Below are 26,194 nucleotides of genomic sequence, written 5' to 3'. Positions count from 1 at the left end.
GCAGCTAATCAGCTTAACAACAATATCAGCATCTGCTCATTCTTTTTTTAAAAAATATTTTATTTATTTATTTTTTAGAGAGAGGGGAAGGGAAAGAGGAAGAGTGGGAGAGAAACATCAATGTATGGTTGCCTCTCAGGTGTCCCCTACTTGGGACCTGGCCTGCAACCCAGGCATGTGTCCTGACTGGGAATCAAACCGGCGACCCTTTGCCTCACAGACCCATATTCAATCCACTGAGCTACTACACCAGCTAGGGCAACACCTGCTCATTCTTACTGCTATTTCTAACCTTGGTTGGGCTCCTGCTTTGCATCCCAATCTCCCAGCATGTAGGCTCTCATCAGATAACCCAACTGACTGTCTTGTATCTAAGTTATTTCCTACTGTGGATCCCCATTTCTTTCTTTTAAACTGCTTACTATACTCTGCCCCCATGGATATTTCCTTTTTCTGCTCTGTGACATTTCCAGAGCTTACTAAGTCTTTATTGCCAACATTGACATGTTTTTCTTGGGCGTTCACCCAAAATTATTTATTGTTTCACATAGAAGAATCAAACTACTCCGTCAACATAGTAGTTTTAATTCTTTCTGTACCTCTTTTATTTTTAAAATTTGTACATACAAACTATACATTTGATATATTATATATGTATATTTTACCTCCTGCTTAACAGAACTATCCAATCATTATTCACTCATTTCATGAGCCTCTGTGTTAATGTCTATCTTCCTCCTTGTTGACTCTCTAGTGGTTATCTTAAAAGTCATTTCTAATATATGCTATCAGGCAGCTGATAATTAATATGCTCAGTAGTAAGAGACATACTTCCTTGTCAAATGTTATTGAATTTAATAGGCTCTTTAGAAATTTATAAATAAGGAGCAACTCAGGTCTCACTCTCACTTTTTAATTTGTAGGTCCCAAGTTGAATTAGCAGGAGAGCTTAAGAACCAGTGATGCTACACTTATAAGAGTATTTTGTTAACCGGATTGCCTGCAGTACCTACAGGCCATTCCTGAAAAAGAATTCTGGGTGTAGTTTGGTAGCACCATACTTTATACCTTCAGTCATAGATGTTTGGTTCTATATTCTGTACCTTTCTCAAGGTCAGAAAATCTATAGGTTCACAAGCCACCACTAGCTTACCCTGGATTGAAAAGATGAACAGAACCAATCAGATTTTCTCACTTGGCAATGTGAAGTAGGAGACCAAGTCAGTTAGTGATGGGAACTAAGCCTGAAAGGATGGCTTGAGATGGAATTACATCTATGGAGAAAGATTGAATTTATGAAGAAGCAGAAACCACTTGGGGAGTTAGAAGGTTATGAAGTAGGGAACTTTACACGGGAAAGGAAATGAGAATAAGGGGCTGGAAAATGGAAGAGACCCATGGTCAAATGTGACATTTACAGGCAAAGTATTAACTGGGAGGCCTCAAAATTTTTGCTGTCAAAGTTTCTAGAACTATAACGAATCCTTCCAGTGGTAAAAAGAGAGTCCTCTCCTCATGATATCTAGTGTGTTTCTTTCTCACAGTTTTGTACCTGACCCATTACTTTTCCTTTTTCCTACATATACATTGATGATATTAATATTTTTACACTTATTTTAAAGACAAATTTTCATTACTTGAATTAACTTTAGTATATCTTTTTTCTTTGCAATCAAAAGTGCAAAAATATATAGTGAAATTTGTTTTCTCCACACCATCTGCATTTGCCCCATTAAAAGGAATAAATGACAACAGTTGACTCACTCTTAAAACAGGACCATTTTATGCTTATTTGAATGTTTTTGTAATTTTTAATTTGCTGACCTAAAATCATATAGAACATAAAATTTCAAAGAAATTATTATAATATGGTAACACAGTAAATTATATTCTTTACTTAGATCAGTTAAACAAATGAATAAAATATAATATAGTTAAATGATAACATCCTATTATTATTAAAATACAAACTGAATTTAATACAATAACTTGTTTTTAATTTGTTCTCTAAATTTATCAAAATAATGCACTCAATTTAGTGATTTGCTATTAGAAGACATTATTCATTTTTGTGAACCATTTGTTAGAGAGCCACTAGACTGGCCTCAGTGATCATTACCTTCCTGTATTTGTGATGTTTTGTAACTTCCTCGCTTGATGGAGGTCTACAATTGACTTGCTTCTAAGAGATAGAAATGGAAAAAGTGATGCAATGGTACTTTCTACAGTAGGTTACCAAGAGACTTTGTCTCCAGTTTTGTATGCCCACCATTGCTCTTATTTGCTAGCTCTGAAGGTCCATGAGCTGGCCAGAAAAGGCCACAAAAATAGTCATAAGTTGAGGCCCTCATTCAAAGAGACCACAAGGAGTGAATTTTGCCCATAACTATGTGAATGAGTATGAGAGCATATCCTATGCCCTAGAACCTTAATATTAATATAAGAACTTTGAGGCAGAAGCACCCAGTTAAGCTAGACTGGGATTGTTATAAAAATATAAAATAATAATTAGAGATCAAACCCTTTTTCGAGGTATCATTGGCAAATATGTTTTCCCATATAGTTGATTCTCTTTTCATTTTAATGCTGTTTTCTTTAGCCATACAGAAGCTTTTTAATTTGATGATGTCCTATTTGTTTATTCTTTCCTTTATATCCTTTGCTCTAGGGGACATATATAAAGAACTCACATGACTCCACTTCAGGAAGACAAACAACCCAATTAAGAAATGGGCAAAAGACTTGAACAGACACTTCTCCAAGGAGGACATACAAAGGGCTCAGGGATATACGAAAAGATTCTCAGCATCACTAGCCATCAGAGAGATGCAAATTAAAACCACAATGAGATACCACTTCACACCAGTGGGGATGGCCATCATAAACAAAGCAACAAACAGCAAGCATTGAAGAGGTTGTAGAGAAAAGGGAACCCTAGTGCACTGTTGATGGGAATACATACTGGTGCAGCCACAGTAGAAAACAGTATGGAATTTTCTCAAAAAACTAAAAATAGAACTACCTTTTGACCCAGCCATTCCACTGCTGGGATTATATTCTAAGAATCCTGAAACAACAATCCAAAACAACCTATGCTTCCCCAATGTTCATAGCAGCACAGTTTACAACCCCAAGTGCAGGAAGCAACTAAAGTGTCCATCAGTAAATGAATGGATCAAAAAACTATGGTACATTTACATGATAGAATACTAAGGAGCAGAAAGAAAGAAAGAAAGAAAGAAAGAAAGAAAGAAAGAAAGAAAGAAAGAAAGAAAGAAAGAAAGAAAGAAAGAAAGAAAGAAAGAAAGAAAGAAAGAAAGAAAGAAAGAAGGAAAGAAGGAAGGAAGGAAGGAAGGAAAGAAAGGAAGGAAGGAAGGAAGGAAGGAAGGAAGGAAGGAAGGAAGGAAGGAAGGAAGAAAGAAGAGCTCCTACCCTTTGTGACAGTATGGAACTGGAGAGCACTATGCTAATAGAAATAAGCCAGGAAGTGTGGGACATGATCTCCCTCATGAGAGGGCCACATAATCTCACTTTTAAGTGGAACTTAATAAACAAAAAAATAAGCAAGCAAAATATAGCCAGAGACACTGAAATTAAGAACAATCTGACAATGACCACAGGAGAGGAGGGGGGATATTGGGAGAAAGCGGGGAAGAGTTTTGAGGAACAACTGTAAAAGACACATGGACAAAACCAGGTGGGATGGAAGCAGGGGAGAAAGGTGAGGATGGCTAACGTGGGGGGCTGGTGGCAGGCTAGTTGGGGGAGGTAAATGCAGGCCGCTATAATTGAATAACAATAAAATAACTTAAAATAAAATAAAGTTATAATTGTTTGTTGATTTATGCCACTAAGTGTTGGAATAGTTTCTTATCAGCAAGAGATAACTAATATTACAATTAAAAATTGTTAGTTTTGCCCTGGCTCATATGGCTCAGTGGATTGAGTGCTGGCTGTGAAACAAAAGGTCACTGGTTAAATTCCCAGTCAGGATGCATGACTGGGTTTCAGGCCAAGTCCCCAGTTGCGTGCACACGAGAGGCAACCAATTAATGTATCTCTCACAGATCAATGTGTCTCTTCCTCTCTTTCTCCCTCCCTTCTTTTCTAAAAATAAATAAAAAATAATTAAAAAAAAATTGTGAGTTTTATTGCTGATAAGTATGAAGATGAACTCATAATTATAAAAAGAATCCAATGCCATCTTGTCACATGTAGGGAGATAAAGGAGAGGTTCTCACTTGTCCCCTCTGTCATTACTTTCCATCCTGGTGATTACAAGATTTAAACCTATAAATTTCTTGTCATTATTCTTGCTAAGACTTAAAAAAGTTTATTGTGACACATATGATCAATAAATAACCTACCATATCTATACTGGTTTTCCTAACTTTTAATTTTTGTGTTTAATGAAATGATCCAAACTTTTAAGGCAAACATCATATTTTCACCCCTTATACTTTAGCTTTACTGACTTTCTACACAGTATCATTTTACGTGCATATAGTCTTTTAAGACAGATTACTGTGAAGGTTTTTCTCTAAGTTCATAAAATTTTAATTATGGTAGCTCCTTCTTACAGTAAACATACTTCCACATTTTATTCTTTTATGGGTTCTTTTTTTATGCCTATTTTTAACCTATCTATTGCTATTATACAAATCACTCCAAAACTTAGTGACAAAAAATAATAATAAATAATCAATCAATCAATAAATAACAATAAAAAATAAATAAATCCTTTATTTGCCACGATCCTAAAATTTGGGCAGGATTCATTTGTTCTTTCCTTGTGATTGGCTGGAGACCCTCATGCAGCACATTTGTCTGGGAGCTGACAATTCAACTAGAGCTGAAATGTTCAATGTGCTTTAGCTCACATGAACTGTGTCTCAGTGGCTATGTCTGGAACAGCTTTGAAACAGTCTAGGCAATGTTCATTTTTCCCTGCTTAGTTTTTACAGGGAAGTAGCCAGACTTTTTTACCTGGTACCTCAGGATTCCAAGAGATAAAATTACCTGGCCTTTTCAGGGCAAGGCATGGAACTAATTCAGTGTCAGTTTCATTACATTCAATTGATAAAAATAGATCCCAAGTCCAACCCAGAAAATAAGAGGAGAAATAGAGATCTCTTACCCAGAGGAGTGGCATCTGCATATCAGAATGGAAGAGTTCAGGCAGTCATTCTGGGGATTTATAGATCACAGTGCCCAGGATTCCAGCTTTAGCTTCATGATTCCTGTTCCTGATTATAGTTTCTACAAAGAAAGAATGTTTGGTAATAGGCAAGCTTTGTAGATTTGAAATTATAAGTCTAAGGCCATAAATCCTAGCAAAGATGGAAAAGACTGACACATTTTTAGATGGAGCAAGGGATATTGAAGTCCCAAAATAAACACTATCTGAGTGGCAGTGGAGTCAGCAGAAACTTTAAAGTTTTGTGGGAAAAGCAGATGAAAGGAAAACACTGAGAGAAAAAAGTAGGTAAAGATAATCTTTAAAGAGTTAGAACAGTGCCTGCTTCTACAGTTTAAACAACCAAGGAGAGAGGCAGTTTTCCCATCAAAAGATATTAATAAAAGAAATAGCCACATGATATGTTCTACAGATTTATGGTCCACATTGTGATTTTTGAAGCCCCTGTTGCTTCCGAAAGTGTTATTCACATTGTTAAAAATACATTGAAAGTGAGAAAAAATGTTTGTAACCTTAAAATTTCAGATTCTCTTAAAATAAGAAATCCTGTCTTATTTTTGGAGGAACATTTTGGAGTTGCTATCAGTGAGAACAAGTAAATGGGAGGACTTACAGGAGATATTTAAAATAGGATGTAATGTGCACATTTTATATCAGGGAACTTGTAAAATCTTGGTATCGAACAAAAAACAACACTTTCAGAAAGTGAATTAAGGAAACTCCCTCAGATAATTAGAATGCTGCCCAAAACCCATGCTATTTTTGCAATGTTTTTTAATATTGCAATTAAACTATATTTAATCAAATAGTATATAATTCTATACCAAAATGGTTTGTATTAAATAGTTGCCTATGGTATGATATTAAAATATTAGCTTTATTTGTATATTTTAACATTTTAATTGAGATATAATTACTTACCTAAAACTTACATATTCAAAGTGTATACTCCAATAGTTTTTAGCCTATTTACAGAGGTGTGCAATCATTACTACAGTCTAATTTTAAAACATTGCAATGGTTGGGGAAATGGGGACAACTGTAACTGAACAACAATAAAAAAAATATCAGCTATAAGTGGAACCAAATCAACGAAACAAACAAATGAGTAGAAAAGGACCAGAGACTTGGAAATAAAAACAGACAGTGACCAGAGGGGAGGTAGAGGGGGATAACGGGGAAAAGAAGGGGCAGGAGCAAGCAAAAGAACATGAATAGAGGACTCATAGGCACGGACAATGGGGGGATTGACTGTGGAAGTGGGGAGGATGGGGTAAGGATGCTCAATGGGGAAAAAGGTTGGGCAACTGTAATTGAATAACAATAAATTTTTTAAAAGAATAAAAAGAAAGGAAGCAACAACAACAGCAATAACAATAATGATAAAACATGTCCACAATCCCCCAATTAATTCTTGTACACATTAGCAGTCACTTACTATTGATACCCACCTCCCTGTACTTAAGCGTAGGCAACTACTAATCTATTCAGTTATATGTTTACTTCTTAAAATATGTATTTTTAGTCCTTACATTTATGTCTATGATATATTCTGAGTTAATTTTTATGGATGATAATAGGTAGAAATTCCAATTATTTTTTCTTTTGTTTGTGAATATCCAGTGATCACAGTACCATTTGTTGAAAATACATTTTTCTCATTAAATAAATTTGGCACCTCATTGAAAATCAATTGGTCATAGATGTAAGGCTTTGTTACTGGATCCTCAATACTATTACATTGATTTGCAAGCTTGTCCTTATACTAGTGCCACACAGTCTAAATTACTGTTATTCTCCAACTTTGTTCTTTCTCAGGAGTGTGTTAGCTATTAGGCACCTCTTATATTAGCATATGAATTTTGGAATCAATTTGACATTTTCTGCAGAAAAAGTAGTGAGCATATTTATAAGGATTGTGTTGAGTCTGTAAACCATTTGGAGAAGTATTACCATATTAACAAAATTAAGTCTTGTAATTCATGAATAACAGATGTCTTTCTTTCCATTTGGTAAGATTTTAATTCTTTTTCACCAGTATTAAATGCTGTACACCTTTTGCATTCTTCTTCTTATGTTTATATCAAGTATTTTACTTGTTAGTAAAATCAAATAGGGTTGTTTCTTCAATTATGTTTTTGTACTTTTCATCTTTTTACTTTTTATCATTATTGTGTATAAATATAACAGACCAGCACTCTGTCCACTGAGCCATACTAGCCAGACATATTTTCATTTGTCTTAATGTAGTTTTTGATTTTCTGTTTGATTTCCTCTTTAATCAATCAATTGTTTAGAAGCATGTTGTTTCATCTCCATGCATTTTGGTTTCTCCAGGTTATTTTTTTTATAGTTTCTAATTGTATACCATTGTGGTCAGAAAATATGCTTCATATAATTTCAGTCTTCTTGAATTTATTGAGATATGTTTTTCACCCTGGTATATAATCTGTCCTGGAAAATGTTGCATGTGCACTTGAGAAAAAAGTATAACATGCAAGTTTTAGATAAAAAGACCTGTAAATGTCTATCAAGTCAAACTGGTCTAATGTGGCATTTAACGTCATTATTCCCTTATTAGTTTTCTGTCTTAATGATCTCCCATTGAAGTAAGTGGAGTATTAAAAGCCCCCAACTATGTAGTATTACTATTAATCTGTTCCTTTCTATCCATTAACATTTGTTTTATATACTTAGGTGCTCCTATGTTTAGTGCATATATATTTCCAATTTTATAGCCTCTTTTTCGATTGGCCATTTTAAAATTCTGTAATATCCTTCTTTGTCTCTTTTTACATTCTTTGTTTTGAAGTCTATTTTGTCTGATATGAGTTTCATTACCCAGCTTCCTTTTCATTATCATTTGCCTGGAATATCTTCCTCCATCTTTCCATTTTCAGTTTGCATCTGTCTTTTGATCTGAAGTCAGTGAATGTCCTGTAAGTGGCATATTGATTGGTTATATTTTAATTTTATCTATTCTTCCATTCTATATCTTTTGACCAGAGCATTTAGTCCATTTACATTTAGGGTAATTATTGATAAGTATGTGCTCATTCCATTTTGTTAGTATTATGTTGTTGTTTTTTAGCTGTTTCCTCTTGTCTTTTGATTTGTTGATTTTCTTTAATGTTTTGATTGGATTCCTTTCTCTTCATTTTTGTGTACTTTTTTGTATGGTGTAGGTTTAAGGTTATCATAAAGTTCACATATACCCATTTGTATCTACAGGAGTCTATTTAAGCTGATAGACATTTAAGTTCTATCACATTGTAAAAGCACTACATTTTAACTCTCCTTTTTATATATTTAAGTCATTTTATTGTTATTCTATTATTTTTATCCCAGTTATTTCCCCTTTGCCCTCCTCTGCACATTCCACACCCTTCTCCAACAGTCAATTCTTACACTGTTGTCCACGCCTGTGGGTTATTCATACATGTTCCTTGACTAGTCCCTTCCCCTTCTTTCCACCGTTGTCCCCCTTTCCCCTCCTCTCTGGTCACTTCGAGTCTGTTCCATGTTTCCATGCCTGGGATTCTGCCTTGTTTTTTAGTTTATTTTGCTCATTAGATTACTTTTATAGGTGAGATTGCATGATATTTCTCTTTCCGCTTCTGGCTTATTTTACTTAGCATAATACTGCCAGTTCCATCAATTCTTTCATGAAGGGTAGGAACTCCTTCTTTCTTCTGTGTAGAATTCCCTTGTGTAAATGTGTCACTGTTTTTTGATCCACTCATTTACTGATGGGCACTTAGGCTGTTTCAAGCACTTGGCTATTGTAAATAATGCTGCTATGAACATTGGGGTACATAGGTTTTTTTGAATTGGTGTTTCAGGATTCTTAGGGTATAGTCCCCACAGTATAATTGCCAGGTCCAAAAGCAGTTCCATTTTTAGTTTTCTGAGGAAATTCCATACTTTTCCCACAGTGGCTGCGCCAGCCTGCATTGCCATGAACAGTGTCCTTAGGGATGCTTTTTTTCTACATCCTTGCCAGTACTTGTTTGTTGATTCATTTATGACAGCCATTCTGACTGGTGTGAGGTGGTATCTTATTATGATATCCCATTAAATATTACTGTAAATAATAAAGATTAATAATAGTAAAAAAATAAAAGCAAGGCAAAAAAGGGCAAAAATAAAATTTAAAATGTGACTAAAACAGGAAATGGTGATGGCAAAATGGAGTTAAGAAAAGGAAGAGTACACTAGGAGGTTTGAAATAAAATTTAAAAGGTAGTAAGCCAAAGGGAATAAAATTGCAGAAAAATCACAACAGAGTCTATAACAATGACAGCTGAGCAAACACTGAGAAAGGTGGAAAGATAATAAGAATATTATACAAAAGAGAATATGAGATGCCTACAATAAAGAAAAATTATTTTGAGAGAATGGGGGAGAAAACAAAATGAAGAGTAAGCATTAGAATCTTGGCTAAAAAAGGGAAAAAGATAAAATTCCTAATTCATCTAAGGAAGGTCTGTAAGAAAGGCCTAATTGCGTAGGATGGGGGAGAGTAGCTTATGAGATTTGAAATTAAAAAATAGTGAACTAATAGGAATACCACTGAAGAAGAACAGAAATAACCATGATACCCTTGCCAAATAAGACAATTTATAAAGGTGGAAAGGAAATAAGAATGTTATAAAATGGGGGGAAAGAATGTGAACTGGCTAAAGGGAGGAAGAATGCTTTGATAGATTAGAGGGTGGAGAAGTAGTAACAGAAAGGAATAGGAGCAAGGTACAGCATGGGGAAAAGTACAATTTACAATGAAAATAAAAAAGGGTAGGAAGAAGGCAAAATGGAGTAAGTCAAGGGAAGGGTACAATGTGAGGAATGAAATAACAATAAAATAAAAATATTATGAAATTTAAATAAAAAGTAAAATACAAAGAAGAGTGAATTAGTTGGAATGCAACTGAAGAAAAAGAAGAAATACTAAAAGGCTAGGTGAAAGAAAGAAAGAATTGCAAATATGAAGAAGAGTGAGAGAAATTCCTGTGAGCAGTTCGGTGTTCACCTTCTGACTTCTCTTTCTGGACCCACCTCTGACTTTTATCAGCTCAAGGTCCGGAGATGTGTCATTCAAATTCTGGCAGCACCGTCTGTGTCACATTCATCTGCTTCTAGAGAGAGCTTCTGTGGCATTCGGAAGGGTGGAACACCTGGGTCTCCCCTGGGAGGCACTGTTCAGTCTTCTGGGAAAATTGTGAGTGTGTTCCCCTGCCCCTGCACCACCTGTCTTGGTCTGTCCCAGCTTATTTTCAATAATCTATAGTTTTTGATGAATTAGCTGTCTGCTTCCACAAGAGCCAATCTGTATAAAAAGGTCAGCCATTTCCTGATTGATGTTGGAGGCAGCTCTGTGTGCCACTGTGGCTGGGCATGGCCCTGATTCTTCCTTGTTACACCGTTTTCTGAACTCTCTGCTTTGCTGGCCTCAGTGAAATAGAGCCCCAGGAACCAGTGTGTTTTGTCTCTCAGAGTGAAGTTAAAAATGAGCTGTTTAGGCATCACTTTTGCTATCTTTCTCTTGTGGAAATAGACCTTGTAGTTTTGAGTTTGAGCTGCCTGTTTTGCTGACAATACCCACTGGTGGTGCTTTAGATCCTACAGGAGGTAGGGTCTGGGTTGACCTTCCCTTCCTGGAGGTTCAATCTCTGCCAAGGAAGGGGGCTCTGTCTGGCTTTAAATAATTTCAGGTGCTCACCTCCCACACTGGGCAGCAGGCCCAGCCCACTGCCCTCACAGCAGACAGAGTCCCCAAACTCTCCACTCTATGTAGCCTTCACTCTCCCTGCTGCTCTGAGTGGGGGCTAAGAAATCCCATCACTGTTCACCTTTCTGATCAATCTGCTCAGCTACACTGAGTGGGAGCAAACCATGCCCTCAGTCCTTTCCCTTTGTTGGCAGGACAGCTTCACTCAAGGTCCCTGCCCACCATACCTTAGCTCCCCCTTGAAAGTCTCTCTGGGCACTACCACCGCAGCACTGAGTTACTGTCCAGCTTTCCATACACACCACCTCTCCAAAAAGTCAGGAGTCTCATGGTCACCACTGGCCTCCTCTCTATGACCCAGGTACAGATAGAATCTCTCTCTCTTTTTCTGGTACTCTCTCAGTTGGTGTTTGCCACTGCAGCTATGGCTGTACTGCTCATTGTGTGTGTTGGTGTGTGTGTGTGTGTGTGTGTGTGTGTGTGTGTGTGTGTGTGTGTGTAGCCTGGATCTTCCCAGCTTTGTGTATCCAAGTCACTCCCAGCCCAGGTCTGGGGATTCCCAGCCCTGGGAGGAGAGGGAGCCTGCAAAGCTGTGATCTCTGACCACGCTCTCAGTGGCTGCAGGCACCATGAACAGGGTATTTCCCCTTCCACCCCCAAAACATCCTTACTACCCATTGTGAAGTGTCTTCTGTACTCCTTGGCTTCTGAACTTCACATTAACCAAGATTTTGTTGAATGTTTAATTAATTCTTTCTGGAAGATCAGCCAAGTGTTTGAGCTGGGGTCAAGAGCAAGTGAACTCAGCTTTCACCTACTTCTCCATCATCTTCCTAAGTCCCCCCCTTTTTGTATATTTGATGTCATGTTTTATATCTTTTTGTTTTGTGTATCTCCAGATTATTTATTGTAGTTATGTTTAATTTTGCTGCTATTGTCTTTAAACCTTTCTTTTAACTTTTTAGGTAGTTGATGCACTGTAATTATTGCTTATTTGCCTTTATCAGTGAGTTTTTTTCTTTCCTCTATTTTTTAAAAGATTTATTTATTTAGAGAGAGGGGAAGGGAGAGAGAAAGAAAGGGAGAGAAACATCAATATGTGGTTGCCCTCACATAGTCTCCACTGGGGACTTGGCCTGCGACCCAGGCTTGTGCCCTGACTGGGGATCAAACCCGAGACCCTTTTGTTTTCAGCCTGTGCACAATCTACTGAGCTACACCTGCCAAGGTGTCCTTTCCTCTATTTTTTAAAATTTCTGGTTATGGTCTTTTCTATTCTTCATGAAAAAGACCTATTATCATTTGCTTCAAGGCTAGCTTAGTGGTGGTGAACTCCCTTCGTTTTGGTTTGCTTGGCAAACTTTATCTCTCCTTCAATTCCAAATAATAACATTGCTGGATAAAGTATTCTAGGTTGTACATTTCTTTCTTTGAGCACTTTAAATATCACTTGCCACTCTTTTTTTGTATTGCAGAGTTGCTTCTGAGAAATCAGCTGATCATCTTATGTAGTTTCCCTTGTATGTGACTTGGTTTTGCATTTGTTGATTTTAAGATTGGCTCTTTATCCTTAACTTTTGTTATAGCATATGACTTGGTGTGAATGTCTTCAGGTTTACCTTGTTTGGAACTCTCTGTGCTTCCTGGACTTGAATGTTTGTCTCCCTTCTTAAATTAGGAAAGTTTCAAGATATTATTTCTTCAAATATTCTTTCTTCTTCTTTTCTTCTCTCTTCACCTTCATAATTCCTATAATGCTAATGTTAGGGCACTTGATGTTATCCCTGAGATATCTTATATTATCCATATTTTTTGAAATTCTATTTTGGTTTTGCTGTTTTAATTGGGTGATTCCCACTATTCTGTCATCTATGTTGTTAATCCATTCTTCTGTATTAACTAATCTACTGTTGATTTCTTCTAGTATATTTTTCATTTCAGCTATTGTATTCTTCACCCTGGATTATGTCTTTTCCTTTACATTTTCTATCTCTTTGTTGGAGTGTTCCCTGAGTTCTAGTGTATTCTAATTTTGTTGAGCATCTTTATGACCATTTATTTGAATTCTTTATCAAGCAAATTATTTATCTCCATTTCATTACAGTTTTTCACTGGGGTTTTTCCTTGTTTCTTCATTTTGGGCATATCCTTTTGTCTCCCCATTTTGTTTGACACTCTGTACTTATTTTCTTGCCCTTCTAATCTGGGTAGGGTTGCCTGATGCAATGGGACTACTCTTTGAACTCTTGGTGTGCCCTGTTGCTTAACAGTCTGTGAACCTAACTGGGCCTGGGTAGGGGTTGCCTTCAGAACCTTCATCTCAAGGCACAACCAGAACTTGCATCTCAGGGTCCTACCAGCTGTCTCACTGAGGCAGGCCTGTAGGCACACACTGAAATCTCTTTGGTATTTCTGCTCCTTTTCTGAGCAGTATAGCTCTTTGTATTTAGCCAAGCCCCTGTCACTTCACAAGCAGCCCTGCATGCCTGCCCAATTGTTTAAATTATCCACAGTCAAAGCAGGGTCTGAGCAGGGTCACTCTGCATATCTAAATCTCAAAATCCTATTACCTCCTCCCTTTCTCCCATTGGGGTAGCCTTATATGTATGTGTACTGCTATACTTTGGTAGCTGTAAAATCTCCCTGTGGCAGGGGAAGGCACTTCAGCACCAGTGCACAAACAGCAACACCCCTCTTGCTTAGCATAGGTCAGCCCTGTTTGTGCTCCCTATTGCTTTAATTGCCTGATGAAGAATAGGACCTGGGCTGGGATGCTCAGTTTGTTGGTATAGGGAAGCATTACTTCCTCAGACAGCCAAAGTTTGGTAGTTTTGAAGTCTCCCAGGGAAGGTTAGGATATTCTGCATGGAACAGTCAAAGCAACAACCCACTCCCTCTGCACAGGGCAGCCTGGTGTGTGGACACCACAAAATCTTTATAGCTTCACATTTTTCTCTGGCTGGGCATCCCTTATACATGTGTAGTGGTGCCCCTCTATCTCCAGACTTTCTCTAGACCAGACAGTGCTGCATTTAAGTGACAAAGCATTTTGTCAGCCTCCATGCTTTCTACAAGGGAGAGCCCCATGTAAGCACATGGTAACAACCTACTCTCCCCACACTTTCTTGGGACATTAGTGCCCTATAGGCAAGTACTTCAGCTTTTGTTAGCTCTCCATTGTCTTTAGGCAGGAGAGCCCCCTGTGTGTATACCCCAGTGGGATTACAAAGTAACACCCTGCTGCACCTGTTGGGTAAAGTAACATAGCTCTGCACCTGCACAGAGGTGCAAAGGGGCCCTGTATGCATGCTATACTATCCCCTTGTTTCTGCTGGATCTATCTCCAGTAGTGGTATCTAAGACCATGCTATAGTCATCCAGAGAACCTGGATGGAGCTCCCACCCATTATCTACATTTGAAGGTAATTCAACCATGATACTTACTGGTTCCTTTGGTTTTTGGTAAGTCATTCAGCTCCCGTAGATTGCTTGTGGTTTCCTGACCTTCTCTTTGCATTCTCTTTCTCTCTGCTTGTTGTTCCAAGGCTGTTAAATTGTCTGAAAATTCTCTATCAGGAGAAATTTGCTTTAAATGTAGGTGTACCTTTGATGTATTTTTACGAAGAGGTGAACTCAGCATCTACCTCCACCACCATCTTGCTGAGAGTGCACAAATTTACTTTGATATGCAGTTTTCTCTCTTTCCCCTCAAAATAGCTTCTAATGCATTCACCTCCTAGTATTTTCTGACATTTTATGTAAATTTTTTGTTTAACTATTATTTACAAGTTTGTATTAATGACTTTCTACATATTTATAAATGTCCTAAAATTCCTTATGATATTGAATTATATTTTAATTATATTGCATATTGAAACGCAGTGTGATTTCAAATTTATAAAACTTATTGAGGCTTTTATTATTTCTCATCTGTAGAGTGTTCTATGCATACCCAAGAAAAATGTGTATTCTGCTGTCATTGAATAAAATGTTCTATACATATTTCTTATTTCTTGTTGATTTATAGTGGTTTCAAGGTTTTAAGATATTTAATTAATTTATTTTATTTTTAGAGAGAGGGTAAGGGAAGGAGAAAGAGAGGGAGAGAAACATCAATGTGTGGTTGCCACTCACATGGCCCCTGATGGGGACTGGACCCACAACCCAGGCATGTGCCCTGACTGGGAATCAAACTGCAACCTTTTGGTTCACAGCCCACACTCAATCCACTCAGCTACATCAGCCAGGGCTCAAGCTTTTAGTTTATTTGTTGAGATTCTCCCCATTTTTTTCTTTCCATCATTGAAAGTGGAGGTATTGAAGAATCTAAAAATAATTGTTTTTAGAGTCTTTCTGTTTCTCCCTTCAACTATTAATCTTTGTTTTATATATTTTGGAGCTCTATGTTTATGTATATAATTTAAAATTAATTATAATAAAAATGCCAAAAAATACCAAAAATGAATGCACTATAGTTGAAGTCCTCAAAAGTAATTTTATTGTTTAAAAATATTAAGACCATTTTATTGATAAAAATGTAGTGACTCTTTAGTTTGATTTAGGATGTTTGTTTAAAAAGATGTTAGCTTAATAGACTATAGACTACGGATTTATTATTGAATTCATTGTTTCTAGATATTATACACCAGAGTGGGTTCTTAAAATTACCCCACTGAAAAGTTTTCAAATTTTACCAGTTAAGTTAGCTTTTTTCAATTTTTTAAAGATTTGATTTACTTATTTTTAGAGCAAGAAGAAGGAAGATAGAATGAGAGAGAGATAAACATTGATGTGAGAGAAAAACATTGGCCAGTTGCCTCTCATGGGCGTCTCTCATGCCTGCAACTCAGGCACAGGCCCTGACTGGGAATCTAACTGGTATCCTTTTGCTTCATGGGATGATGCCCAATCAACTGAGCCACACTGGTCAGGGCCAAGTTAACTTTTAAATACAGATTATTCAGACATTATTTATACTGATGATATTTTTATTAATTTTCAATCTAATGATTTTTTACATGCTCGTTTGAACTTGTTTGCACATAGTCCATAACTATATCAATCACACTCAGACAAATGGATCTACATCTCCCTATGCACTTGAATCACTGTATTAGCGCAAGTTTCTTCTATTGCCAAAGTAAACGTGCCTGTCTTTAAGGTGTATTCATGATAAGAAACTATAACAAATAATCACAGAAAAATCTAATAAATACATTTTGATAACATAATTTACATGAGTTAATACTTGACTTAAAAGCAAATTGTTTGTGTACAATGAGATCTAATAAAACCAAGAGAAAGTCAATTAGTAGATTGGAGGCTGTATACTATGTAAATTAAACAGAAAACAATGACAAAGTAACCAGATAAGATAGAATAAAGTACTTAACCTAGAATAAATTTTTATACCTGTGAAAGAAAAATAAAAGTATATAGTCTAGCCACATAAAACTGTCAGCTTGAAAATATACTATGTGCATAGTCAATCATTTTTGGATAGTATTATTGTGTGATATTTGAAATTTAAAAACTATCTCTTATGGCTTTTAAAATATGACATTTGATAATCTTTGTTTTTATAATATGTTCAATGAAAAATATATAATAAAATTCATCCACACTTAATACTGGTTATAGATAGCTATATAATTTTTTTAAATAATTTTTATACATTGTAGACTCATGCTAAATAATTGAATCCAACCTTATTTATGATTTGAGACCAGAAATACCTAAGTCTATGTAAAATTTAGCAGTTGTAGAAATTAATTTGAGTATTGGTCTAAAATTTTTAATTTGTTTTAATTTGTTTCTCTTTTACAGATAGCCAATTAAGAACACACAATGGCAATAACTAAAATGAATATATTTCCACATTACTTTTTGTTGCCCAAGTCTGTGTGCTGAGATAATTTGCACAGAAGTTAACTGTATATGAAATATTAATCTCAATTTTATCAATTCAATTTACTAATGGAAACTTATACTATATTTTAGAGCAATTTAATCTTAAAAAAGTAATGAACTGGAGAAGAAAATATTGGACACACATTATTTTGTTTTTACAATATGTCAGTGAGTTTGGATAGACATTCTGAAAATAAACAGCCTATAGATTTGAAATGGATAGACTGTAAGTGAATAGGAAAATCTCTGTAGGAAAGAAGTAAATATTGTGGTCTAGTGAATATGTGAATTATACTTGAACAGTTTACCAAATATGTGTCAAAGACTTATATTGTGCTGAAATTTTGTTTTTCTCTTCATTGTATAAATTGAAATGTTCTCTGCATATAAATAGCTTTGTAGTTTGTTTTTCATAAACACAGTCACTTTGTGACTTTCAAAGTTAACTTTATGTGCAAGCAGAAAATACTGATTCTTAACTAGATACAGAGAAATACTATTTATTATTTCTCCACTTTTTCCCTCCATACATTGGTGAATAATAGCCAACAGTTAAGAGTAGCTTTACAATTGCCATATATATTATCTTGATTTGAGATTGAGAGACAAGATCACACTCAGGGTCACATTCCACAATTTAAGATGCTCAACTTCAGGTTTAATCCTGAATTTTGTAGACAGGAAGAATTGACATGCATGCTTTATGGAAAAGAGGTTATGGAGAATAACCTCTTTTTCCCCAATGATTTTGGTGTTGAGGGGAAGCACTTTCAGAGAACAATTTGTGGTGAATGCCTTTCTGTGGGTAAAATCCCACTGAGAAGTGCTCTAGCTAACTTGCTCTGGGTTGTGTTCCAACTTAGTTTAAGGGACTTTAGGGGACATACTCCTGCTGATTCCACTGTTCTTTCCTGTCTTCCTCTTTTTTTGTTATCTTGACCCAAAAACTATTTTAAGTGATGTCTGATTTGGCTTCCTGTGGTTCTCAAATGTTCAGTGACAAAGGATTATTGAAAGAATGTGTGACTCTCCCTTTCTTTTCTGGAATTCAGAGTTTCTGATTTTGATATTAATGTGAAAGGGTCATCCACAAAGTGACAAAGAACACTAATGTTGTACGGCTCCTCAGCTCTTCTCCTTTATCACAGCCAGGGAACTCCAAACCATTGGGATCAAATATCTTCTATTACCTCCTCAAAAACATCAGCATCTCTGTCATCATTGGCCTGTAGGCTGTGAGGATTATTCTTAAAGTATTCTTCTCTCTGTACAGTTCCTCAATTGAAAGCTATAGAAACATGGAATTTTAGGGCTAAAGGACACTTTAAAGGTCATATAGTCCAACCCCTTTACTTTATAGAGATAAGAAATTGAAGCCTGTAGTGAGTAGGTTATTTGTCCACGGGCATGGACAAAGATACAGAAGGGATGAGAAAGCCATATCTGTCTATTGCAAGAGAACTCCACACTGCACTCTCATTACTACATTTTCCCTTGTTTCCTTAACCTACCTACCTTATCAAACCTTGCTCAGATCCCAGGAAATCTCCTGATATGATACCGGAGTTGAAGAGATAACAGGCTTTAATGTTAAGGAGTCACTAGAGAGTTTTAAGTTCTAGGAAGCCTAAATATATCAAAAATATTTGTATTTTTAAACATATTTTATTGCCAATCTAGTTTCACATCAAGCAAAAACTGTCACAGCTTTTATCCAAGATAGTAGTGGCTTTTATCTAAAAGATTAATAATGTCTTTGTTGAAAATAAGCTACAGTATCTGGTAGATTACTGTAGGAATAATAAATATGGACTTTCAATAAAAGCATATCTATCACAATTGGATTTATACCCAATATAGTTTATCAAATTAGCTTAGACTGAAAAAGCACCCTCAGGACCATGAAAAAAACCAAGATCTTCAATTACATAGTTCTTCAAGGTTCAGGTTAACTTGAAAGTTAAACGACTCAGTATGAATCATATACTAATGCCTCTTGATGAATTATACTTTAATGAGGACTTGTATGTTATGGTTGTAAAAGTAACTCAATTTCTTTCCACTGGGGTAATAGCACATTTCACCTGAAGAGAGACTAGAAGTAAAAGGAGCATATGCCTTACTTACAGTATGACACAAATGTGTCTATTCTGAAGAAGAGCAAAAGATAAGAGTCTTATGTTCATTTTGAGATAGAAAAGATTTTGAGAACCAAAGAAGAAGATAGGACAATTTAACTGTTTTCCTAAATATGTTCAAAGGGATGAAAATGCCTTCACAGATACTTAGTCCAAACTTCCTATGAGTGAAGGAACATGTACATAGTCTGGATTCAATGCATTCCTTTAAGGTGAATCTATTTCCTACTAAGTTGTCTCTTTAATTCTTAGCTAAATTTTTTTAATTGAATTTATTGGGGTGACACTGGTTAATAAGATCAAGTAGGTTTCATATACATTTCTATAACACATCATCTGTATATTGCATTGTGTGCCCAACACGCAATGCTAAATCCTCTTTCATTACCACACATTTGGCCCCTTTTATCCTTTGCTACCTCCATACCCCATTCCTCCTGGTAACCACCACACTGTTGTTGTATGACTAATAGTTTCAGTTTTATATCCTACATATGGGTAAAACCTTCTTCCACAGATTGAGTGAAAATCTCCTTTCTTCTGTCTAATTTGACCATATACTTTTCACTTTTTATGAATTTAGGTTAAATTTTCAAAAGAAAATTTACAGCATTAAGGCCATTTTCTGTAATAATGAATGAGATTAACAATATTAACAGCTAAAAAGAGATATTTTCATCATTACTAAACAGTATGTATTTGTAGCACCACTTTTACTTATTACCTCTGTTCTTTTCTAAATTATCATGATTTCTTACAGCTTTATAAGATTAACTTTTCAGAAGAGAAGCTGATAAAATAATATATTCATATTATTAAATATTATTTTATGTTAATTGATATAGTCACAGCAAAGAGAGCTTTTTTGTTGTTTGACCTTGGCTTAAATGAAGAATTCCGAAGAGTTGTATCTTTTGAAATTATAAAATTATGGCTTACTAGGAATTGTTTAGTTGAAAGACAAGAATTTTAATTTTTTTTATATTGAAAAATGTTTGGTCTTTTAATTTGCTTACTATAATTAAATATTATAAATATTTTTAAAATCTGTGTTATTTCGGTAGCAGTGTAAAATGCAAGGACAGTTTACTGAATATTCTAGGCCATATGCATTTCTATGGAATGTCATGTTCAACTTCTGAAATGTGTGTGAATGGGCAGAAAGTCGTATGAGTGATATTAATGCTCTGATCAATTTGGAACTTTTCCATGAAAAATGATGTCCAGTTCAAGTCTCCAAACATTCCCCCTTATCACTGCCACTTTTTGACATTAGAGAAGGTCAAACACTTGAATACTAACTAACACTTAGGTGTCAGAGATGTATGCAAATAGTAATACCATTGGAAGCAGTGTTTTCAATTAAACTAGCTAAAATGCATCTGAGCCTGTCTTTGCCTAGCCATATAGAAGAAAATTGTCCTAAATCTGAAGCTCACTAGACAATATGGTTCATGAACTTTAAACGCATAGGAATACCCTGGGGTGTTTGTTTAAAAAACAAAATCCCTTACCCATTTCAGAGGTCACACCTTGGGTATGAGACCTGTGCAGTAGTAGCACAGGGACCCAGAATGTTCTGCTTCACCATCTCGAAATTCTTAATAATTTTATTTTGACCTAATGTTTTGTAAGTGAAGTTTGATGGGGCAATTGAGCATGCACATTGCAAAAGGAGATGTATGCAACAAGTTTTCCAACTATTTCTTGCCACACCGTTCACATACAGCGTTTGTGATGCTCCACGATCACAGAATTCTGGTGGATCCTGCTGCATGGGCATTCAGCTAGACTCAACGTGAATACAAGGTAAGTATATCACATCTGTGACCGAGTAAGCAGAGAAATCCCCCTGAGACGGGTTTGTGAAGAAGGCAGTGGCATTCTAAGAAACACAAACAACAAGAAGATACAATCGCATCCTTTATTACTTTTGTCCCTTTCCTGTATTGGCCAACACCTTATGCTAAAAATGCTGATGTAGAAGGAAAAGAAAAGATAAGACAACCTATAGTGTTTTTCCCTTTTAGTTCTTTCATATTCATTACTAAACATGAAGTGCTGGTAGAATGTATGCATAACATAAAATAGAATAACAGCTGAGTTAGTTTAGTGGAACATTTATTTTTATAGTAAGAATGAAGTACATAAGCAGGTATTTACTAAAATTATGAATTGTGTAAGTTTGGTAATTCCATATCCATATTAAATGCTTGGTATTTGCATTTAAATTGGCATTACACAATATAAAATGAATACACAATTCATGTTAACAATTTAAATTTTATTTTTTTGTTTATTTGAGCAAAATAGCAAGCAACAAACATCATAGGAAGGTAAGAGATAAGGTCTGTAATACCAAAAAAATTTTTATTTTGCAATAGGCACTGAAAATGTCTTTTTTTAATTTAAATTTTATTTTTCAATTACAGTTTACATTTAATATTAGTTTGTACTAGTCTTAGGTGTACAACATAATGGTTAGACAATTTTATACTTTACAATGTGTTCCCCCAATATTTCAAGTATCCAACTGGCTTCAGGCATAGTTATTACAATATTATTGGCTATATTTCCTGTGTATCTCCATGACTATCTGGTAATTACCTATTTGTATGTCTTAATCCCTTCATCTTTTTCACCCATCTTCCAACACCTCTCACTTCTGGCAACCATTATTCTGTTCTCTGTATCTATGAGTCTATTTAAATTTTTGGTTAATTGTTTATTTTGTTCCTCAGATTTTACATATAAGTGAACTTATATGGTATTTGACTTTCTCTGTCTGACCTGTTTACTTAGCATAATGTCCTCTAAGTCCATACATGCTGTTTGCATAGGTGTAAGATGGGACTGGACATGTACCTTTTTAGCCAACTTTCATGCAGGTAGTACATAGGATACACTGTCCCCTAACACTCACTTGATTTCTGTGAAATATACCCTCATATTATTGTATGAGTTTACATGAATATAGCTCTGATCATATACGACTGCAAGATCTAGCAAAGTAAGTTACATAAAATACTTTAGGCATCTTGCAGTTTTAGCTGAGAGTTTTCCGTATGGTATTTTTTTAGAGAATGGTTGTTCATTATTATTTGTACATTTTAATAAAGATATATCTATAATTGTCTAGTCAAGTAGAAGTAACTGAAATAATTTTCACAAAAAAATTAAATTAAGAAATTACTCTATTTGTTGTGCCTTTCATGACCTATTTTTGTATAGTGTACATTAGTATTACAGTGCTAAACTTAAAGTCATTTCCATCTAAAAATTATAAACAAATTAATTTCTCTCAATTATAAGACACTATTGAATGCATACATGCAGATCTATCTTTTAAACCAAGATTTTTTGAAAGAAATTTAGTGGCACGCATATTTTTCTAAGTGAAATCTTATATGTAAACTCACTATTTTGAACATATATTGGCAGAACTGTCTTCTTAAAGGAAGAGCAGAGGAGCTTCACCCACCAGACTTCAGCTCATCTTCCCACTGACAGATTGTGGGGCACAATTTGAGAAGGAGAAGGTGTTGAGTTTACAAAGGAGGTAATCACTAGATGGTCCACCCTGTTCCCCTGAATCTTCCATCTGAGGTTCAAAATATACACGTTACCTTTCAACTTAAGTTAAATATTTAAATTAAATTATGTTAATATTCACTTTTAAATCAGGCTAAAATGCTTTGAAAATACTGGAGAAAAGATTCTGATCATTGCTATGATACTAAGATATTAAGGCAGTTTTTAAACAGGCCAACTAATGTTTAGAAGATGTCTATTTGAATAAATTATAAACAAGTGACTACCTGAGTCACCTGTGAGAATGAATTTCAATTTTATTCTATTACTTATAAAACAAGTGCACAAAACAAGAGGTTATTTAGTTTGGAGTTCTGCCATATACTCTTTATAGAATAAAATCCCTAAGGATAGACTCTTACAAATGGGAATGTGTGAAGTTATTCATAAGTTCAGCAGCCCTTTTTAAAAATGTCTGGGAAAGTGTTTTATACATGAATGCTCCATAGGGTATAATCATTGCATACTTACTGAAGATTACGTATGGGCTTCAGTCCTGTGAAAAAGGTGATCTGAGTAATAACAGGTTGATGGATGTGAAAGGTTCAAGTACTTCTAGTATTCCAGGCCAATTATCTGTGAACAAAGGAGGACTTCAATGATAGTTCATAATGAGTCACTTGGAGCTGTTACAGTCAGTTAGGTTAAAATCCCTGTTTAAATATTGGCCTACATATGGTTAGTCAAGGTAGATGAAAGCAAATGTGTGTCTACAAGCATGCTGTTAGTTAACAGCCCCAAACCACAGAACTCAGTCAGATTCTGCAGTCCTGAGAAAATGGTGCTATTTTATTTGGTACTATACTCATGGAAACATAACTTGGACCAAATGCACCCCACCTTTCATAGATCTTTAATTTCATAGTTTTTTTTCTGTCTTGAGCTAAGACTGCCATTTCTATGTGTATACTTTGATCAGTATAATCAACGAGTTCTAAAGTTGTGTTGTGATTTCATGAGGTTACCTGACAGTAGTTTGTTCCGTATGAAGAGTGTGACTAACTTACACCAAATTATACCACAGAGGGTTTTTGAGTAGCAGTTTATGCAAATGAAAAGCTTCCCATATCTCATGCTCCATAATAATAATAACAATCATTAGAGCTTAACGTTAAGAGATTGTGATAAAAGTTTTACAGGCTGCTCATTTAATAGAACATTTTTCTTATTGTATACCAACACAGATTATTTGAAGAAAGTACATATATGTTAAATTACTGTTTCTGTGATATATACATCCCTTATTTGTGCAATAAAACTAGAATGGCTTTTAGAGCCAATTTGTTGGAAAAGCTTGACATAGCATTTTGTGAAGATGATGGAAGATAAAGTTCATGGGGGGAAAATTGGTCATGAATATTTGAAACGATATGAAGTAATTTAAAACATTGACAAATCCATTATTGTGCTCCCCGTTCTGTGAAGGAGAGCTGGATAGTCATACAGAATGCTCTCTTGCACCCGCAATTGCATTACTATTGAAAACGAAAGTACTGACCTTGTCAACAATGGACATACATTTTTCTTTCTTGCTTAATAGGAATCAGATATTTAGGCTGTGATGTTCATAACTATTTCAGAAAAAATAAGATTTCAGTAGTTCTCATTATTCATTCTCTTCCCTCCTTCTAGACCACTCCCTATGTGTGTGCACGTAATTATGAGCATATGAGTTTATATATTGATTATTGTGCAAGTGCTTGGCTAATGCATGCATGTCCAAGGTATCCACCTCAAGTAGTTTTAAACAAACAAATGTTTTCACTGCAGTCCTTTCCAAATTCTATAGTGACAGTCAATATAGTCTAATAGTGAAAATGACCTAATCACAATTCAATTTGATGTGCTATCCTTGCAACTTTAACACCTCCATATATATCTTGGTCATTATTTTCAGTCACCAAAATTTCCGATATTAGAAATGTTTTAGCTGCTGCTGCTCTGCTCACTCCAGCTATATCCCAGACTCCCTGGGACTCACCATTGTGCATATTCTATTGAAAGCAAATGACACTTTTGCCTTAAAATTTTTGAAAAAACTGGGTGTGACAACAAGAAAAATGTGTTTTTCTGGCTCATGAGCATCTCCTCTACACTGGCCATGGTCTTCATGGGTGCAAAGCGAAACACCACAGTCCAGAAGGTCCAGGCACTTTAAGTAAAAGTGTTGATGGGAGCTAAAGATGTCCACCAGGGTTTCTTTCGCTTCTCACCAAAGTTAACAGGACTGGCATGCAGTACTTGCTTAGAATTGATGACTGGTTCTTAAGAGAAAAGTCTTATGATTTCAACTCATCTTTCAAAAATCCCTGCTGCAAATTCTACCAAGAACAGATGAAAGAGCTTAACTTCTTCAAAGATGCAGAGGAGGCTAGAAAACATAAACACCCAGTAGCAAATAAGATAGAAGGTAAAATTACAGAGTTTCTGTCTCCAAATCAAGTTGCTTGGCAGTTGTCATGAATGTCACCTGCTTCAAAGGAAACTGGGGTCATCAGTTCAACAAACAGCAGATCAAGGAAAGACCATGTAGAGTTAGCAAGAACAAGAAGAAACCTGTGTGAATGATGTTTAAGAAATCCACCTTTAATATGATCTACATAGAAGAAACAGTCACCAAAAATCTGGAGTTGTCTTATATTGGTGAGGAGCTGAATATGATCATCATACTTCCCCATGAAAATGTTGGTTCGGAAATGGTGGAAAAGAACTTATTTATGAGAAATTCATAGAATAGATGAGGCCAGCTCTTATGGATGAAGAGTTGGGAGTGTCCCTCCCTAGATTTAAACTGGAGGAAAATTATGACATGGAGGATGTCCTTTGTTCTCTGGGCATGCTCATGCCTTTTAGAAGGACAGGGCAGACTTTTCTGGAATGCCATCCAGAAGAGAACTGTTTTTGTCCAAGTTCGTGCACAAATCCTTTGCAGAGGTCAACGAAGAAAGCATGGAGTCAGCAGCCTCCACTGAAGCTATCACGATGCTTTGATGTGCAAGAATCATTCTCAGGTTCTGTACTGACCTCCCCTTCCTTTTCTTTATTCAGCACAGCAAAACCAATGGTGTTCCATTCTGTTGCTGGTTCTCCCCTTAAGGAAACAGGCAGCACTGCATATGGCCCTTCTCCTGTCTGCTGTTGACCCACTCTTCCTCTGACACTTCCCCATGTGCCTGAACCCAAAGAAAAGTTTGGTGCCAATCCAAGAATAAAGGGCTTAATTTTGAAAAAAAAATTAAATGTTTTACACTCTTTCAATACTTCATTTTAACCTTTGCTGTTGTTTTCTGTCATGCACGTTTATTTCAATACCCTAAAAATAATATTTGATCACAGAGGACATGTTCAAAACCTCATATTTTCTTCCTTCAGTGTTTGTTATGCATCTTTATTTCACCTCACAGAGCAAACGAATGAGAGAAGAAATATTAGGGAGGTGCTATTCATCATAAACTGGTACACAAATATATCCAGTAAATAAAAATCTAGAAATGCTTTTGGACACTAATGAGGCATATTGCTTTAAGCAAGAAAATGACATGCCAGATTATCCTTATTAAAATAAAACAGCTTCACAGCGTTCAGCTCTCTCCCCCCTTTCTTGACCCCAATAAATTTTCCTGGCACTAT

The 26,194-nt window shown here is 35.6% G+C and overlaps 1 pseudogene; it reads left to right on the top strand.

Annotated features, from left to right (window-relative positions):
* Nucleotides 1–25,660, top strand: part of LOC119059994 (serpin B6-like) — a 37,592-nt pseudogene extending 11,932 nt beyond the window's left edge.
* Nucleotides 25,661–26,194: the final 534 nt, after the last annotated feature.

The sequence above is a fragment of the Artibeus jamaicensis genome, unplaced genomic scaffold (assembly GCF_021234435.1).
Source record: "Artibeus jamaicensis isolate MK-2021 breed Jamaican fruit bat unplaced genomic scaffold, CSHL_Jam_final contig_3243, whole genome shotgun sequence".
In the NCBI taxonomy this organism is placed as follows: domain Eukaryota; kingdom Metazoa; phylum Chordata; class Mammalia; order Chiroptera; family Phyllostomidae; genus Artibeus; species Artibeus jamaicensis.
Note: the sequence above shows the minus strand (reverse complement) of the source record. Positions and strands in the feature narration are given on the sequence as shown.